We start from the raw sequence: 13884 nt of genomic DNA, 5'->3' as shown, positions 1-13884 counted from the left end.
CATCTTGTAGCTCCCATAATTCTGTGTTGCAGGAGGGACCTGGTGTGAGATTATTGAATTATGGGGGCGGTGTTTCCTGTGCTGTTCTCATGATAGTGAATGGGTCTCAGGAGATCTGATGGTTTTAAAAACAGGAGTTGCCCTGTACAAGCCCTCTTTGCCTGCTGCTGTCCACGTAAGATGTGACTTGCTCCTCCTAGCCTTCTGCCATGATTGTGAGGCTTCCTCAGCCAAGTGGAACTGTGAATTCTCCATTGAACCTCTTTCCTTTGTAAATTGCCCAGTCTTGGGTATTTCTTTATCAGCAGCATGAAAACAGACTAATATACGAGCCCAAGCCCATTCCCCACTGCAGCTTCCCGAGTCTGCAGCACCTCAATCTGGAGGAGGAAAATAGCTTTAACCTCCAGTAAAGTTCTGAGTTGTCACTATAACAATAGACTAGGTAATTTTGCTACTAAAATAAGACTTCTTTTGAAATTAGAATTACCAGAAGATTTGTTATTACCCTAAAGAATCCAGAAAAGCTAACAGGATTTCATCCAAGGACAAGAAAAAAACAAACTTGCTAGTTCAATTGAACAATGAAGACAAAAGGTTTTTACCCTTAATGTATTGGTCTTCTAAAAGAAGTGGTATTTACGCATATACCATTTATATGCATAAGCCTATAAATCCGACGTTGCTGAAGGATATTTCTTCATTCTGAGGTTTTCTTTTCTCTCAACATATACCAGGTAAAAAAGTATATATCACTTGATGTCACTCTCAAACAAAAGAGACATGGTCAGTTGAAGCAGTTCTAAGCAGCTTAAATACAGTGTCTTAAAAATGCATATTCTTCCAGAAACTATCTTGGAATATTATGCAGACAGGAAATAAGCAAAATATGTTCTGCTGATAGTTGGTAAATATAAATGGCACATTTTTTAAAGCTCTAAGAAAGTTAGCATAGTCTAGATCAGTCAACTACAGTTGTTCAGAAAAATGCTTTGCTGATATTGGCCTATCTCGCAAGCCACAGCATTACTTGTTTCGATTAGCCATCAGTTATTACTAAGAGACGTGCATCTGCAAGAAAGCATCTAAACTCTTCAAATATATGAGGCAAGATTTACATTCCTCTTCATCTTTTAAACCACTTTTTTGCCATGTGTGAAATAGTGTAGGTAACACCATGAAGAAGCTATGAAAAGCTAGAATCTGGGCACACTCTGAATATTTTACAGAAGGATGCTCTTGGAACCTGATCATCACTACATTACTTGTTGCTTGAGAATATTCTGAACTGCATATTTTTGCTTTTTTTTTTATTACACTTTAAGTTCTAGGGTACATGTGCAGAACGTGCAGGTTTGTTACATAGGTACACATGTGCCATGTTGGTTTGCTGCACTCATCAACTGGTCATTTATGTTAGGTATTTCTCCTAATGCTATCCCTCCCCGAGCCTCCCACCCCCCTAACAGGGCCCAGTGTGTGATGTTCCCTGCCCTGTGTCCATATGTTCTCATGTTCGACTCCCACCTATAAGTGAGAACATGCAGTGTTTGGTTTTCTGTCCTTGTGATAGTTTGCTGAGAATGATGGTTTCCAGCTTCATCCATGTCCCTGCAAAGGACATGAACTCATCCTTTTTTTATAGCTGCATAGTATTCCATGGTGTATATGTGCCACAATTTCTTAACCCAGTCTATCATTGATGGACATTTGGGTTGGTTCCAAGACTTTGCTATTGTGAATAGTGCTGCAATAAACATACGTGTGCATGTGTCTTTATAGTAGCATGATTTATAATCCTTTGGGTATATAGCCAGTAATGGGATCACTGGGTCAAATGGTATTTCTAGTTCTAGATCCTTGAGGAATCACCAAACTGTCTTCCACAATGGTTGAACTAATTTACAGTCCCACCAACAGTGTAAAAGCACTCATATTTCTCTACATCTTCTCCAGCATTTGTTGTTTCCTGACTTTTTAGTGATTGCCATTCTAACCGGCATGAGATGGTATCTCATTGTGGTTTTGATTTGCATTTCTCTGATGACCAGTGATGATGAGCACTTTTTCCTATGTCTGTTGGCTGCATAAATGTCTTCTTTTGAGAAGTGTCTGTTCATATCCTTTGCCCACTTTTTCATGGGGTTTGATTTTTTCTTGTAAATTTGTTTAAGTTCTTTGCAGATTCTGGGTCTTAGCCCTTTGTCAGGTGGGTAGATTGCAAAGATTTTCTCCCATTCTGTAGGTTGCCTGTTCACTCCGATGATAGTTTCTTTCGCTGTGCAGAAGCTCTTTAGTTTAATTAGATCCCATTTGTCTATTTTGGCTTTTCTTGCCATTGCTTTTGGTGTTTTAGTCATGAAGTCTTTGCCCATGTCTATGTCCTGAATGGTATTGCCTAGGTTTTCTTTTAGGGTTTTTATGGTTTTAGGTCTTACTGCATTTTTTCTGTTGTTTTTCAGACAATTTTGATTAAAAAAATCAAATGCTATTTGTTGATTTTAACAAAAAGCATTTGTTGTAGTTCTAGTTCACCTTCAAACTAAGACACATTTGTGCAAAACGTAACATATGCTTGTCTAGCTTTACGTAATTGAAATCATTGCTTTTCCAGCAAAGAACCATTCAGTGGACTTCCAAAGTCAGTTTACTGGACTTCTAAAGCAGTCCAACAAAATTCACACACATCCAACCAAACAAAATAAAACAAAACAAAAAACAGGGATTCCTAAGCTGAATGTGTGATTTTGGTATAGATTTAATAAATGCAAACTCTATCACCTTGTAGAGCTCACCTCAACTTTACATCAAGAGTTTTCTGGTCATGAAAAACAGTTCAAGGAATTCTTACTGCCACAAAATAATTAAAAAGTATATCTGTAAAAGGGCTTTCCATACTTTCTCCATGTAACTTGGGCCTAATGCAATGTTCTATCTCTACTCGTTGTTGTAGCTCAATAAATATCACAGCCTCTTACATTACAAACAATTATGGTAAGGGCTATAGCAATAAAAATAATAGAATTAAAAGCAGAATTCAGGTTACTGGTAATGAATTTTACCTAAAAATTCACTGTCATCACTGCTGAATAACATACAAAGATATATAAACATGCCACAGCTCTATTTAAGTTTTGATTGTGACATTGCATTAAAAGGTGATAGTATGGCAGGCAACTTGGGTTCTAATCCTAACTCTGGCATCATCCACTGTGATACCTAGGATTGATTGTTTATCTCAACCGAGCTTTAGTGTTAATACTAACACCTTACCCATTGATCAAAGCTATTGAGAGAATCCAGCCAGTTAAGACATTGTGGAGGGAGGAAGGAAGGAAGGGAGGAAGGAAGGAAGGGAGGAAGGAAGGAAGGAAGGAAGGAAGGAAGGAGGGAACTAGGTAGGTAGGTAGGTAGGAGAGAGAGAGGGAAGGGAGAAAAGAAGGGAGGGAGGGAAGAGGGGAGGGAGGGAAAAGAGGGAAGGAGGAGGGGGAGGAGAAAAGGAAGGAAGGTGGAAAGGAGGGAAGGAAAAAAGGAGGGAGACAGAAGGGAGGAAGGGAGGGAAGGAGGGAGGAAGAGAAGAGGCCTTTAGATGCAATCAGACTTGAGTTTGAAAACAGAATGTACCAATTCCAGGTCAAGACTTCGGCCAAGTCATGTGTCTTCTCTGTGTCTTTATTGTTTTTTCTAAAAAGTGGAGATGGTGGTAAGGCAAAGTTTACAGCGTCGTTAAAGAGATTAAATGCCATAATGTGTGTCAAATTTTAGTACATTATAGGTGCTCCATAAGTGGCAGTTGAATTTGTTAATCATCTATGTAAAAATGATTTGAGAATATGAACTGTTTCACAAATGTGAGTCATTAACACCATGTAATATATTCATGTAATTAGGCAAAGAACTTCACTCAGGATAAAGGCACTGTTACGTGGACTCTGACCAGACTACTTCTCTATTCTTATCCTTTCCCATAAACTCTTTCTAGAAGGTTCACTTCTTACATCTTTTCTAAATCTGTGATTCCACTTAGTATTGACCACTAAAGCAATAATGTCTGGCACTTATTTAACACCTCCTTTTACAGACAAAGATAACTATTAATTTAATAACAATCTGTTCATTATAAGCAAATATTTCCTTTCTGCAGCTGCTTTCCTCACAGGTTTCCAGTTCAGGGAAACCTCATTTCTAAGCCACAGTGTTGCTCATACTACATTTGTTTTGCGGTTAACATAGACATTCACAATCAAATGTTTATTTTTAAAATGAATTACATAGACTTAACCTATATCTCAACCTGAAGTAAGAGCATAAATGATAATAACTCATGAACACTTCTAAGAATTACATCCTGCAGATGATGTTTAGCAGGGTCTGGAAAACACAATCTGATGCCCTTCTCTGGACTGCCTGTTACAGTACAGAGCATCTGCAGGTTTCCCTGTGCCGGTAAAACACTGGAAGGGGGCAGCTTTTGTAACAGGATCATTGGCTCAAATGAAGTGAGTCAATCTGATCGATAGAAATTGCACATGCAGCAAAGAGCCCTTAATGGATCTTAATCTCCATTAGGCTGAGTTGGAGGAAGTTGCAGGGGAAGCTGCATCACATTTCAGCCATTTATAGTAGCATCATGGTCCATGAGCAGCTTTCGGGGAACAGGCGTATTCATCCCAGGGTGCTCTGGGACAACCATCAGTGGGATGGTAAATTCTTGCATCATTGGTGTCCAGGAAATGCTCTGGGGGATACTCTAGAGAATTGCCTCCAAGGCTTATGAAAATTTTAGCAGGAATTCATGGTGGTTCAACCAGAAGAACATTAGCACATGAAGCTTTTCTGTCATGTGTAATTAAATGTGGTTTAGAATCCCTTAGATATGACTTATAAAACCAAAAGGAACAGTTTCAAGTTTTGTTTTTTTTTTCTACTGGAGACCAAGAAAATGTGTGCTATGAAGAGAATGACAAGGATCAAGTTTTCCATAAATAGGCATAGTTTGCACATAACACATGAAAATATAAAAATCTAATGTTTGGATCCCTAGAATGTGAAACTAACTGCCTCTCAATTTAATGTATAATAGGGAAAGCTCCATGTGGAAATTCAAAAGAAAAGGAAAATTGCACACAATTTAGAAGACTGCCCATTGTACATTCACTCCGAAATTACAACACAATATCTCATAATTAATGCTGATTGAGTACTTTGATTTCAAAAATTGTAAAGCATAGTACATGGACATTGCATTATACATTCACACACACCCTCACAAAGTTCTTGATGTCAGAGACCAAAATAGAGTAGCCAATAGCTGATGCTTTCATTGCTTTTTTTCTTACTCTAAGTAGAACTTTATGATATAGATTCAAAAGTCCAAAATTAATCAAAATAAAACTGAATTGAGCTATGACACAAACAATTTATCCCCAATGTTTGGGCTACTTAATTGGAAATGTGAGCATTTACTTCTTTGTCACATTGATAATTTCAAATGTAGATGCTTTCTTTCTCTATGATTTTGCAATACATCAACATTACTTATTTCTGTTATTACAGCACTTCATCATTACATACCAAGAGACTTCATTTTCATGTCTGACTTTCAACTCGATTGTACCTAGAAAGGTATCTGGCACATAGTTAATAAACAAATGAATTGTGAGCCCACTGAAAACAAAAACAGACCTTTTCATTGCTTTACACTTTTTGCCTAAGATAACACTGACATAAAATGAAGCACAATATATTTTTGTTAAATAAATGCAAAAACATTAAGTTCTTTTACATACAATAATCTTTCTGTGAGGCACTTTTAAATACTACCTATTTTGTAAAGGTCTGAGAGGCTTTTTGACACATGTCAAAAGATCACCATGACATGAAAAACTAAAGTAGGAAAAAAAAAGCCAGATTTGCACTTTTATCTGGGTCCTTCCACAATAGAGACTAGAATGACATCTATGAACTTTTCAGGTATGCTACTTTGTTGTCTTCAGTTATGAATTTTAAAAACTAAGTTATTAATACTTGGAATTTTTTCCTACTAGCAAATATGCTGGGGATGATGAAAAGAAAAAAAAAAAACTAAATAGCCAAATATGTTTTATTCTTTTTGCAATTGAACACAGAGAAGAAATTGCTTTATGTCAGAAGAACTATCTAATAATTTACATTTTTAATTATCTTATTATTATCTACTAATTTCTTCTACATCTGTGACATTTCGAAACACAAAATCTTAGGTCAAGTGCCCAGCACATCGTAGGAACTCACTATATATTGTTGAATGAATTAATAAATCTTGTTCCAATAAAATAATGGAAGGAAATATGCAGCTTCCTTGCAGTACCACAGCACAGTCTCTGATTCCCAGTATGTGAAACAGCCTTTCTTTCTGTTTCATAAATATCACTCTGGACTCTTAGACTATCAGAATGCCTTAACCTGACTCTCAAAACTTACATCCATATATAATCATCTGGGAGTTGAGCATAGACAAGACAGAAAGTACCTTTGGTAATGAAATTTTTGATGGCATAAAACATTTCTAATAATTTTTATTTTAAATTATCTTGTTTATTACAAAAATATGAAGTTTGAATCAAGTGAGAATTTTCCAACTCTTAAATTAATCTACTCTACTTGATTTGATAGTACTTAACTCATCTGTCTTTTGGGATCATTTTTTTCTTTATATCATAGATTGACTTAGATCAACTTTATTACATCATTACTTGAGAGAGGGAAATAAAAGAATTTGCCAGTGTATATTTTGGTATAATACTAACTGTCTAAAGCCTAGGAAATGTATATTTTATTTGATATTGCCACAATAGCCTTTTACCAACAATTTATTTTAATAAAAATTTCCTAGAGTGCAAATAATTATAATTGACCCCATTGGGAGTTTGGAGGCTCAGCTGTGAGGAGAAGCTAAGTGCAGGTTCTGAGATATTGCATGACTTTTGTGAAAGCAATCTGGAAGTGTTTGTCTCTATCTTCTTATCAATGACTGGACAAGTCACTTTCCTCAGCCATCATGGTCTCTGCATTTTGTAAGTTCCAGAAATTGGCCCACCTGGGAGCCTGGAACTCCATCTACCCTAAAATGTCTGATTAATCTCTAATATTGGAAAATATGGGCCGGGCATGGTGGCTCATGCCTCTAACCCAGCATTTTGGGAGGCTGAGGCCAATGGATCGCTTGAGCCCAGGAGTTCAAGACCAGCCTGGGCAACATGGCGAAACCCCATCTCTACTAAAATTTAAAAAAATAATAATAATACAAAAAATTGGCCAGGCGTGGTAGTGTGCACCTGGGTCCCAGCTACTCAAGAGGCTGAGGTGGAAGGATTGCTTGAGCATGGGAAGTCGAGGTTGCAGAGTGAAACAAGATTGCACCACTGCACTCCAGCCTGGGTGACAGGAGTGAGACCCCGTCTCAAGAAAAAAAAAAAAAATTAGAAAATATGGCCCCAGGAGAAGGTCTCTTATCGTGAAATCTCTTAAGAGTTTATTTTAAGGGAACTATAATTTTTCAAAATTATGGATTCTAATTAGCTCTAGAGGCCTAATTCTCTTGGGAAAAGTATAAAAGTTGTCCTGTCTTCCAAAAGAAAAATATTTTATTTATGTAAAACAATAGGCCCACTAGACTACTAGACTTTCTTTTCTAAATAACATAGCAGACTAATTTTAAACAAATTTTAGGACCACAATTTTTCCCAAAAGCAATAATTTTATTAGGAGTAAGAGCATTTTAGGCATAATTTTCTCACTGTGATCAGTTTTATGGAGTACTTTATCTCCATGAAATAGCAAATCAAAGCAATTTAAGACCATTTATGAAATTCACCAATCTATCACTGCAGCAATGCTTTATATCGGTTATGAACAGAGAGACTCCAGAGTCAGGCTGCCCTGGTTTGAATCCAGTATTCTCTGTGTACTAGCTGTGTTAATTTCTCTGCTCTTCAGTTTCTCCTCCCATAAAGCAAGGATAATAATAAAAAGATGTACCTTCCCCATTTAGGGAACATAAGATCAAATGAGTTTATGTGCTTTGATGCAATGCCCAGCAAATAGTAAGTATTATTTGGAGATTTTATTGTTACTGTGTACAATAATGCCAATGGATACAAAACCTTGGATAGTCATGATATTAGAGGCTATTGTACCTTGATATTAAAGTTAAAATCACAATCAACAAGAGTATTCTCATATACATCTAAATGCCCATATAAATAATGTTAACCATGGTTGTGTCTTAATTCGCTGTCTTATTAATTTTACATCAAGCAACTTGGTATATCTAATAAATACAGTGAATACCTGACTTAGCCCTCTCCCCCATGCACATACGTTACAGGAGAATATACTTCTTTTTTAAAAAAATTCTGGTGACGTGCATTAATTATCATATAAAATCAACCCACTTCGTAGTTACTTTCAGGAAATGCAAATAGGTATCAAACATTAAGTCTAAAAGCAAATTCATTGAACTGAAAGGCATTTCCCAAATTAATTATATTTCAATTAACATCATCAATTTTAAGTTACTCCACACACAATGCATCAGTTCTTTCGAATAGATAAGGAAATGCTTTTTATAGTTAATTTTATTCTGTCCAGCTAGTCAGGATATACTTCTTTCTTGGACAAAATGGTCTGTTGGTAACAAATGCCTTTAAGATTGTTTCACGCTAAGATGAATTCCTTCAGGCTGTATGGTACAGTATTCTAGGATCTGTGCCAAGTACTTGTGCAAGTGTGTGGGAAGCTTTTCTTTGGGAAAACCACTACTGTTCCTACAGGTATTCCCACTGTCCCTGCCCTTGTTGCACATAGGACCTCTGCCTAGGAGAAAATAAGAACTGGCTTCTTAAGCAACCAAACAAAAATATCTCTTTGCTTTCTACACATTTGTAACATCAAATATATGGTACTAGGTTAACCACAGAAGCAAGAACACCTGCCTGAAGAAATTGATCTTGATGTAACTGTGACCTGGAACCTCACAATGGTTGACTTAAGACCTGGTGTTGAAGAGAGTATCTAAATGGGCATGCTAATTCTCTACTTGACATTCACTCAATTCCTTCCTTATTTTAATGCAGATTATCTAAAAGAAAATTATTCAGCCTTTGATGATAAATTCAATATTCTGCTAAATTACAATTTTATGGTATGGCCTAAGCTTTTATAGGTCAAAAACTCTTTTCAATACTGTTGTCAGCTTTTGCAAACTCATAATTGAAAAAACAGGTTTTCACATGTTATCTAATGTGCTTTAACAAAGTATATGCGTAATGAAAGTTTCCCTTTAATTTAATTCTGGAAAAAGTTGTTCTCTAATAATCTAATAATGTATATGTTTTCATTGATCAGACATGAGAGTGTTTCCTTTGCGCGCTATTGTGAAACAATGATATAGTTCATGTGAAGTAGCAGTGCTGGGCACAGTAAGCACTCATCTGCTGTTGGTTCCTTTTATTAGCTGTTATTAAACATTATAATCGTATTTGAAGAGTCAAGTGATTTTTCTTCATCTATTGCTATAGACAGCCTCTGTTCTAATTTTATACTTGATTATCCTGTTTTACATTATTTAATTGTATAAGCTACCTCAAAATATGCAAAGTATCAGTTGAAATTAAATATTTTAAATCAAGTAAGAATCCAACATGGTATCTGTGATACGAATGATGGCGATGAGTTTGTTTTAAACTTACAAATTACAGCTGATAACAGAAGTATAAATAAGACTGTGGCTAAGAAGTGCAGTAATTTTTCAATCACAATGAGAAGATTTGTGCTAATTTAATGTGTAGCCACATGTCTTATTATAGTTAGACATAGTAAAGCCTCAGTAGGTCAGATTAATTGGGAATTGTAGAGAAAAACTAATCTAATGAATGAAAAGTTTTAACTATAGAATATATAATTAAGGTAGCGCATTACTATTAAAAACATGAAAACAGAAGTTAAGTCAGTCCAAATGGGAGGTGACGACAGGCTAAACTCAGGTGACTCAGGTTATGGCAGGCCCAGCTCACAGGAAAGTTCCATAGAGCAGGGCACAGAGGGGCACAGGAGGCTGAGGTCCCTTGCTCTGAACTCTCAGAGGTGACTGCAGGATGATGCAGTAGCACAGGGCTGCTTGGAACAGAGATAGAGACATTGCCAGTTTGCTAGTGTGGGCAGAGTCTCTATCCAAGATGGAAACACCCTTTTTAAGACATTATATGAACTATTTATAATTTTGCTCTCTTTGCAGTCACTGTAAATAGTCTTGAAATCATGGACTATTGAAGCAGGAAGGAACCCCATGGACCACAGGGCAGAACTTTCATTTTGCAGCTGAGGAAATTGAAGTTCTGAAAGGTTACCCAAGGCCACACAGCTGGCTGGATAAACAGCCAATACTTAATTCCAGGGCTTCTCATGCTCAGTTCAATGCTCTATGCCCTGCCATCCTAAGATAGAGTGACCAATTGCCCCTGTTTGTCTGGGACTATCCTCGTTATAAAACTGAACATCCCATGTTTCAGGAAACCCTTCAGTTTTGGCCAGACCAGGGTGGTTAGTCACCTTAAAAGATAAATGCGTTTCTATTTATATCCCTACAACTTTTGAAACAGCAGTTTTCATGGCTCACCATGGCAAAAATTCACCAGGCAATAGGCTGGCCAAAAGAACTTTGGAATAAAGAGCAGCCTTAACATTAAGAAGTGGTGTCTTTCTGGCATTGTAGTAAGAGAGAAGAGTAAGAACCTCTTCATTTTTCAACCTCACCTGTGACTATTATACCTGACATTGCTCCCACATTATGTGATCAGCCCCTGCCTACCCCACCACCACAATATTAGGGCAGCCAGATCAGTGGCAAAATCTACAATGGGTCTCCATTTCCCAAGACCAATTATAATCTGGAAAAATGTTCCAAAAGAGAAAGTCGGAGTGGGGTTTAACTCCAGCCAATTTAGCTTCCCACCATTACCCCCACACACAAAAAGAGTGTGGCTTGGCCTAGAGCATACCAAGATAACAAATATACAAATTTTAGAAAAATTAAAATATCTGCTTCCCTCCAAAAAATCATCAGAAAGCAAAAAGGAAGCTCTTCTGGCAAGGCATAGTGGTTCACACCTGTAATGCCAGCACTTTGGGAGGCTGAGATGAGCCCAGGAGTTTGAGGCTGCAGTGAGTTATTATTTTACCACTGTACTCCAGCCTGACTGACTGAGTGAGACCCTGCCTAGAAAAAAAAAATTGAGAGAGAGAGAAGTAAGCCCTTTTGAGCATCTTAGTTGGAACAAAACAGAAAAGAAAATGAATACAAATTCATTTTGCTTTCCTTGGAGAGGTGGGGGTAGGCTGAGAAAACATCTAGGAGACAAAAGGCCCATAGTACCCAGCAGCAAGAGGCCCTTGTGCAAAGGACTATGGTTCCAATCTGGGATGTGGAGGGGGTTCTTTTGGGGCCTTCCTCCAGCTCAGCTTTGGCCTGGCTGCTAGACACTGTCCCTGACAGCCCAGCCTCCTCTTCCTCACAGTTACTCTCTTCATCATGCAGCCCTGACAGCCATATTCCAGGCACCCCAGAGGTGTCTGAGCCTCAGCTTCCAAACATCATGTGGATGGTATCAGGGAACTCAATTCCAAAGTAAGCTGCCCTGGTCTTGTTTCAAAAAAAACTTTTAAATGCCTTCTGAGAAGAGAGGCAATGAGACAAATATCATGTTGTTCTTGTTCCGGGACTCAACATTTCATATAAAAATATTCCTCTTTCTGGGAAGTAAATAGTTTGTTTATTCTTTGCTGTTTTTTCCCCATTGATTTTATTTTGAAGGAACTTGTGAAAAAAGCATTTTTTTCACCAATTTCATTCACACTAGAGAAATAACAATACCTTATTTTATTACTTTGTACTTTACTCCTTTGCTTTTTTAAAGACTCTCTTAGTCTGCATGGAGCTAAAAGACATGGAATAAAGTCTTTTATATAAAAAATTGCTTTTCTTAAAAAGTTTATAGTTCTTAGCAATATGTTAATAAATGTGTTCCACATGTGATGTAGCTTCCTGTAAATTTTCTTTTCTGAAAGCTAATGGAACCCTGCAAAACATCAAAAGTGTCAATGAGCCTGGCTAAGAATAACATAAATTAGAGCTAATGCACTTTCTGTGGATTGGAAAGATGAAATTATAATTTCAATTGGAAGCATTCTCTGGCTCCATACCTCCAGATCCTAGTAAATCTCCCGTTTGAACATTTGTACCTCTGAGGCTTCTTGATTAAATCAGAGCCCCAGAGGCTACCTGCCTTCCACTGGTTTTGCAGACTGACTTTTCCACTGAGTGCATAATATGATACAATGATACACTAATATATCCTCAACCCTATTGGTTTAGTTTTATCTTGTTGTTATGGTTGTTTTATTTTGTTTCATTTTAGGAAGTTTCTCTGGAAAGAATACTAGACTTAAAATGTGAAGACTGGATTTGAACCCCCGTTCTACCACTAATTGACTTGAACTTGAGCAATTTCTCTGCGTGTCAGTTTCCTATCTGGTGAAACTGCAATAATGACACAATTATACAGGTTTATTGGAAAATTACCATAGGACAGTAAAGTGCTGACATGCAGTAGGTGCTCGGATATTTATGGGATGCTTCAGAGGAACAATTATCTGAATATCAAATATTTTTTGTGCCTATCACTGTAAAAAGAACCTCGAGCAGGACACAAAAATAAGACCTTGACCTCAAATAGATTGCAATCTCATAATAGCTAGCCTCCATTGAGCACCTATTATGTAGCATGTAGTACACTAAGTACTTTAACATGCATTGTCTTAATTCTCATAACAACCCTGTGAGGTCAACATCATTACAGTCATTTTACAGGTGAGAAAAGTGAAGCTTAGAAATGTTAAATAGAACTCCCAATGTCACACAACTAACAAGTGGCAGACCTGGAACTGGAGCACAGGTTTGTCTGTCTTCCTACAGCACTGCATACAATGGAAGCTGAGAAAGCTTTAAACACACATGCATGCATGCACGTACCCACACACACACACACCCACACCCCCCCCCACACACACACACACAAACACAATTATATTCCAGATTGTTCCCCACTCTTATTCAGGACACAGAGGGTTAAAGAGATGATGACAAAATAGCATAAACAGCTGGTTCCAAGGTGCTAGTTGCTCTTCTCTGATACCATTTTGTTTTTGCTCTGCAGCTGTACCAGAAAGTTTTTGTTCTCCCAAGAAAATACTGAACTGAAAAGATAATTGGTATTCAAGACACACATGTTTTCTACCAGCAAATAAGAAGAAAGCACAACAGTATTCTTGAAGGATGCTGATTTTTTTGTGTTTTGCAATTCTGCATTTTCAAAAATGACATCTGTTTTGTGAGTGACTAAAAACTCTGGGGGAAGAATTTGTAAAAGGAAATAAAATTGTGTTTCTGAGCATTTTGCTCCTTACTGCCTGCAAATGATATTTGTTTAGTTGGCCCATTTTTCCAAAAACATTGTCAAGGCAGAAGTTTCCTGTTTCCTGCGCTCATTTCTGACAGGTTTGAAATGATGTTCCAGTGGCAAATGTTTTAAGTTTCTTCTAGCACTCTTTTCCTATGTATCAAATCATCTTTTCTTTCAAGCACTCAAAAAAATTATGCCTTCTAGGAGCATAAATGAATATAATGCATTACATTTATGTTGTGTGTTTCGAGAAAGAACTCAGCAGTATTTTACTGTCTTCGCTTTTCTAGGCTGTTCATTTTTTGCCGGTGCATCAACAAATAAAAAAATTTGAGAGAGCCATTTCTTATTCAGCCCCATGTCTTTGATTTATCACTTCCTATTC

This window comes from Pan paniscus, chromosome 7 (genome assembly GCF_029289425.2).
Source record: "Pan paniscus chromosome 7, NHGRI_mPanPan1-v2.0_pri, whole genome shotgun sequence".
In the NCBI taxonomy this organism is placed as follows: Eukaryota; Metazoa; Chordata; class Mammalia; order Primates; family Hominidae; genus Pan; species Pan paniscus.
The sequence above is the reverse complement of the archived record's forward strand: the minus strand, read 5'-3'. Positions refer to the sequence as shown.